Raw genomic sequence first — 6,355 nt, forward strand, 5'->3', positions numbered from 1 at the left:
AAGAATATATAAGGAACTCAAACAACTCAATAGCAAAAAGCAAATAATCTGATTTTAAAATGGGCAAAAGATCTGCATAGACATTTCCCAAAAGAAGACATACAAATGGCCAGCAGGCATATGAAAAAAATGCTCAATATCACTAATCATCAGATAAATGCAAATCAAAAGCATGATGAGATATCATCTCACCCCAGTTAAAATGGCTTCTCTCAAAAAGACAAACAAAAAATAACAGATGTTGGGAAGGACGTAGAGAAAGAGGAATCCCCACACATTGTTGGTGGGAATGTAAATTAGCACATTCACTATGGAGAACAGTATGCAGATTCCTCAAAAAACTAAAAATAGAACCACCATATGATCCAGCAATCCCACTACTGAGTACATATGCCAAAAAACAGAAGTCAATATATTGAAGAGAGATCTGCACTCCCATGTTTATTGCAGCACTGGTCACAATAGCCAAGTTAATGGAATCAACCTAAGTGTCTATCAATGGATGAACAGATAAAGAAAATGTGGTAAATAGACACAATGGAATAATATACAGCCATGAAAAAGAATGAAATCCTGTTATTTGCAACAACATGCATGACCTGGAGGACATTATGTTAAGTTAAATAGGCCAGGTACAGAAAGACAAATATTACATGTTCTCACTCATATATGGTAGCTAAAATATTGATCACATGGAGGTAGAGAGTAGAAGAATGATTATCAGAGGCTTGGAAGGGTAATGGGGAAATGAGGGGATGGCTAATGGGTACAAAAATATAGTTAGGTAGAAGGAATAAGATCTAGTGTTCAGTAGCACAACAGAGAGACTATAGTTAACAATAACTTATGTACTTGAAAATAACTAGAGAAATGGCTTTGGAATGTTCCCAACACAAATGATAAATGTTTATGGTGATGCATATCCCAATTACCCTGATTTGATCATTACACATTGTATGCTTGTATCAAAATATCACATGTACCCCACGAATATGTACCATTAAGTATCCATGAACATTTTTTTTTTTAATTTCAAACAGAATCACACAAATGTAGAGTGAAGGGGCTCTGCCTTGTCTCCACACAGGGGCCATTATAGCTGGAAGGGACTCCAGAGGCAGGACTCTGTATATGTAGCAGGTAAATGTATATACTATATCAATACCCATTTCCTAGGTAATTTTATGGAGTACTGCTTGCCTATCAAATTTTCCTCCAGGTAATCATGAAACTGTGACATGAAACAGACAGGCAGCATGTACGCCTCCCCTTTACCCCAGGACACATCATTTAAGTGCCCGTGTTACCATGCAAGCATTTTAAACAGTGACAGGTCTCCACATCTGCCAAGATGGGCAATTCATCTTTAAATGCCTATTCCCTTCACTCAAGGCCACTGAGCATGCAATGGCAATTTTCTTTTCTGAATTCTCACCACATGCTGGTTCTCGCTTCATGCATTCAACTCCCACACTTTCAATTTGCCTGAGGCTCAACGGAAGTCCCCAGATTTTTACTTTTCTAACACTGAGTCCATCTTTAAGCAGATGTTTTGTGCTGGATCCAGCTCTGAGAAAAGCATTTAGGAAAATAAAAAGTAATTTACTTGCATGGAAGTTTAACAAGAGAGTCCAAGCTTTCAAAAGACTAGTGTAAACACAAAACAAAAACAAACAGGAGATCCTAAAATAAACCAAAAAAAAAAAAAATCAAAATACACCCACATCCATGTCCACACACAAGATGAGTTATGTTGCCAAGTTCATGGTTAGTCTGATCCTGTTGGGAAAACAGCAATTTTGTCACAGTATTTTCACTACAAAGGTCGTCTTCAGACATCAACCTTGAACTAGCCATGGATAAAATCATTTGATACAGAATCAATAACTTTCAGGAAAGTCTCATGGCTTTATTTATTATGGGGACTCTAACCAGACAGAGTGAGCCTGTGGGGATTTTCTTTTGGTTTATCTCTGTCTGCCAAGTGCTTTTTTTGTTTTTATCTGACTAAGATACATGACTGCAATATGTACACTAACTCATCATAGAGGCAGAGAAAGATGCCAGCTTTGCTTCTAGACAGTGTCAACAGAAAGGAACCCAAACTCTGTTAAATAATTTAAAGAGATTTATTCTGAGACAAATACGTGTGACCAGGCCCAGAGAACCAGACTCAAGAAGCCTTGAGCAAGTGGTCTCCCTGTGGTTGGGTTACAGTTTGTTCTACACATTTCAGGGAGACAAGAATTACATGTAAAGTCATAAATCAATACACGGAAGGCGTACATTGATTTGGCCCGAAAAGGTGGGACATTTCAAAGCAGGGACTTATAGGTTTAAAGGTGGGTTTAAAGATTCTTTGATTTGTAATTGGTTAAAGAAATGAAGCTTTGTCTAAGGGCTTAGAATGTTTTAAGTTAAGATAAGGAAGTCTGTTAGTCAGAGTCAAGTCACCAGACATACACTCTGACTCAAGTGAGCTCTTAAGTAAATTGATGACCTGCCGAAGTGGTTTAAGCTTTTCCTTGCATAGCCTTAGGCCTGTTAATGAGTTACAAAGGATATCTCCAAGAAGGGAGGGAGGCATGTCTGACCTCCCTTCTCATGGCCAGCAACTCAGCTTTAGGATATTTCTGGGGTCCCTTGGCCAAGAAGGGGTCCATTCAATCAGCTGGGGGGCTAATATTTTATTTTAGTTCACAATATGCTTAGTGTTAAGAGATAATGAGGTAATAGGATTAATCCCAGTGAGGCCAACACTCTTTTTGTCACCACCACTATCCTCACCTCCTGCTACCCCAACTCCCTTCCTTCCTGAACTATCAGCAGCAACAACCACAAAGAAGCTCAGAAGACAATTTTCCAAAAGTGCCAAAAGTTGGCTAGCAGTCCTCTTTAAATACAGACCCATCTACTCCATAGCAATTTTCTAGCCTACCCAATCTTGGACACTTTCCTATCACAAAACTAGATCAAATATCTTATCACCTCGACTGAACAATTCCTGTCTCTCTCTAACAGAAATCTCTCCTGCCTCTATCTAAGACCATTCTTTCTTGTGTCATCGTCCTAGAAATTATATACTCCTGAAAAACAATAATTTGAAGACAATAATCAATTTGCCCTTAGCTTCTTTCCTCTTGGCAAATCTGTTTCATATCTATTTATTGTTGCTTTTTGTAAAATGAATCTCCTTGTAACAGAGGTAAAGTTCTGAAAAGGGGCAGTGAAACGTTTTACAAATTGTCTCTTTAAAACTCTCTACCCTTTTTGGAAATTAAAACCTGCATTCTTTCCCAAGGCCAGTAATCAAAGGGGCAGAAAAATGTTCTCTGCAATTTGTCTTCTAGTATCTTAAACCACAGGAGATGGCTCAACAGAGTTGTCCGGACAACGGTCACCAGATGTGGTCACTGGAGATAAGATTGACCAAAACCACCAATTATAGTTAAACAACAATAGCCTGAAGCCATGGCATGTGACCTTGGTCACATAGACCCGAGCTCAACCACTGAAAACTCCCCTTTAAAAAGCCCTGTATTTCTGCTTAAATGCAGAATGGTGGTCTTCGAGATGCTAGTCTGCTGGCCTCCTCATTTGCCGGCAAATTAATAAACTTCTCTTTCCTTTTCCGCAAACCACTTGTCCTTCTTCCACTCTCACTGATTTGGCCTCAGGGACAAGTACCAAACTTTTGGTAACATCCTTTTCCTTAATCATGTTGTTGTTCTTTGTTAACCCTTTCCTTTTAGTTGAGTTAATCAAAACTGAACACAATGCTCTACGTGGATCTTGCTAATGCAACATATGAAAGAAGAGCTACTACTTTGTTTTTATGGCTTATATATTCCATTTTAAGACATCTCATCATTAGCTGGCTTTTCACAACAGCACTCCAATGTAGTAGTATGTATTTTTTTCATGTATTTATATTCAATTGTGCCTCCCAATTCAAAGGGTTATAATATAATGGGATTATGCAAGCAAAGTGCTTATCAGATTGCCTGGCACACAGAGAGCACTCCATAAATGGTGACTATTGTTCTTCTTGATCCTTTGGACTAGAAAGCCAGTAAAGTATATAGGGGAGAGGGTTTGCTCAAAGTGCATTGTAGAATATATTTAGGTAGTAAATAGTAAAATATTTGTGTTCCCCACTTTAAGACAATTCATTATGTGAAAATTGGAATTTACAGAACTAAGGTGTGACTTGCGTATCTAGGAAGACAAAGTGCTTTGCCCTTGCTCAGACTGTCTGCTTCATTCCCTGGGCTGCCTGTTGCCTTCTAAGCATCAGACTCCAACAGCCAGGGACTGAAAACAGTCTTCCAAGTTTCTCAGTTAGATAAGGGAGCTCAGTAAAGGAATCCATTCTGATAGCACATATTAAGCATGATTATACAGGATCCAAACATTCCTGGAATCTGAAGCAAATCCAAATAGGAGTTGTATTTATGGCTAAGAACTCAACATGAAATAAATCTGAGATATGACAACTATTATAACATGAAAGTAAACAACTATAAACCACTATACCTTTAAAAGAGTAGAAGTTTGATCCAAGACTAATAAAATGGGCATTAATACATGTACACACTGATTACATAACTGGCTCCATGAACCACTCTATGTTTTTTATAAACCTCTCCCCTAACTAACTACTTGACCCTTTAAATTGTTTCCGAGAAATGATGGACTTGAATTCCTGGCCTCAAGTGATTCCCTTGCCTCAGCCTCCCAAAGTACTGGGATTATAGGTGTGTGTCTCACCCCAGCCTAAAATGATGGATTTTCCACAAGACAAAGGAGTTGAGATTCTGAAGGCCACAGAACAGACATCCCGACAGCAAGAATCACCATCCCCCACAACCTGCCCAATGCATGTAGCCACCCTTGTGAGATATACATTGCCCTTCCTTTCAAAGCCCATGATACCCTTTAGTGGGAGAGACAGATTTGAGGCAGCTTCTGCCGTTCTCCCAGCAAGATATCTATCATATTAAAAATTCCTTTCTTCCTCGTCAATCCTCATTGTCTCAAAAATTAGATTTTTGTGGGACAAGCAACTGGACCTACATGGAAACCCCTTGTGATTTTGACAACTCCTTGCAATTTTACACAAAGGGCCTCAATGAATTATTAAATGCTCATCTGGTTTTATTGGACATAATAATTATAACAGCTTTGCTATATCATAGTTCTAGCCTAAAATGAATATAGCATCCAGAACAATTAAGAAATAAACATTTACTCAGCAATACATTTGTGTGTCACCTTAGAAATTTCACAAACAAGCCAGATGTTCCAGGTTGCTTTCTAAAATGTTTTCCAAGGAAATTTGAGAAGATGCCTTCCCCTTCCCACCCTGGATAAATTGCCTGAAGCAAGAGGAGACATTCACAACCTTTAAGAGCTGGGCTGAGCATTAACTCTCATGAATGTTTAATGATGGTGCTGTTCTTTTCCATTGAAAGCATTTCTTTTCTAAAGTAAAGGCTGACCCTACACTTCTACCCTTCACCCTTCGTGGCCTCATATGTTACAGAGTGCTACCAGGAGCTGCTTGGCATCAGTGGGTTCCCAGGAGACACTTGATGTTCAGTCTTCTCAGCCCTCACTTCTGGGAAGCATTTGTCATCTAACACAGCACATCACACTTCAGAGAAAGGCAATAAAAAGTATCGAATTAGAGGCTCGTGGGCTGGTGGGATGGCAGATGAGAAGGAAGACCCCATCTTTGGGGAAGAAAATGAAGAAATTGGAGGAGGTGCAGAAGGTAGACAGGGTAAAAGAAAGAGACGTTTTTCTAAAGAATTGAGATGTATGATGTATGGCTTTGGAGATGACCAGAATCCTTATACTGAATCAATAGATATTCTTGGAGACCTTGTCATAGAGTTCATCAGTGAAATGACTCACAGGGCAATGTCAATTGGAAGACAAGATCAAGTACAAGTTGAAGATACCTTCTTCTTGATTTGAAAGGACCCAAGGAAGTTTGCTAGGGTTAAAGACTTGCTTACTATGAATGAAGAATTGAAACGAGCTAGAAGAGCATTTGATGAAGCAAACTATGGATCTTGACACCTTTTGTAGTTTCTGAAACTCCATTATGGTCTAGGGAAAACATGTATAATAATTGTATATTTTCTACAGTAAGGTCCTGATAGCTACCTGTGTAAATGAAAGATGGAGAAACACAGTTTTCTGCCTTTATTTTCATGTCTTTGATTTTAGGAGTGATATTGGATTAATTGCCTGCCTTTATAGGACAATACTTGAATTACTTATTTGGTTTTAATGACCACACATAAGTTAAAGTACCTTGAAAACCATGCAGTTCCTTCTGACTTTT

The 6,355-nt window shown here is 38.7% G+C and overlaps 1 pseudogene; it reads left to right on the top strand.

The window, feature by feature from the left end:
* Positions 1-5,709: 5,709 nt before the first annotated feature.
* On the top strand, positions 5,710-6,084 carry LOC105812788 (annotated as a pseudogene).
* The last annotated feature ends 271 nt before the right edge of the window (positions 6,085-6,355 follow it).

This window comes from Propithecus coquereli, unplaced genomic scaffold, assembly GCF_000956105.1.
Source record: "Propithecus coquereli isolate 6110/MARCELLA unplaced genomic scaffold, Pcoq_1.0 Scaffold262, whole genome shotgun sequence".
In the NCBI taxonomy this organism is placed as follows: domain Eukaryota; kingdom Metazoa; phylum Chordata; class Mammalia; order Primates; family Indriidae; genus Propithecus; species Propithecus coquereli.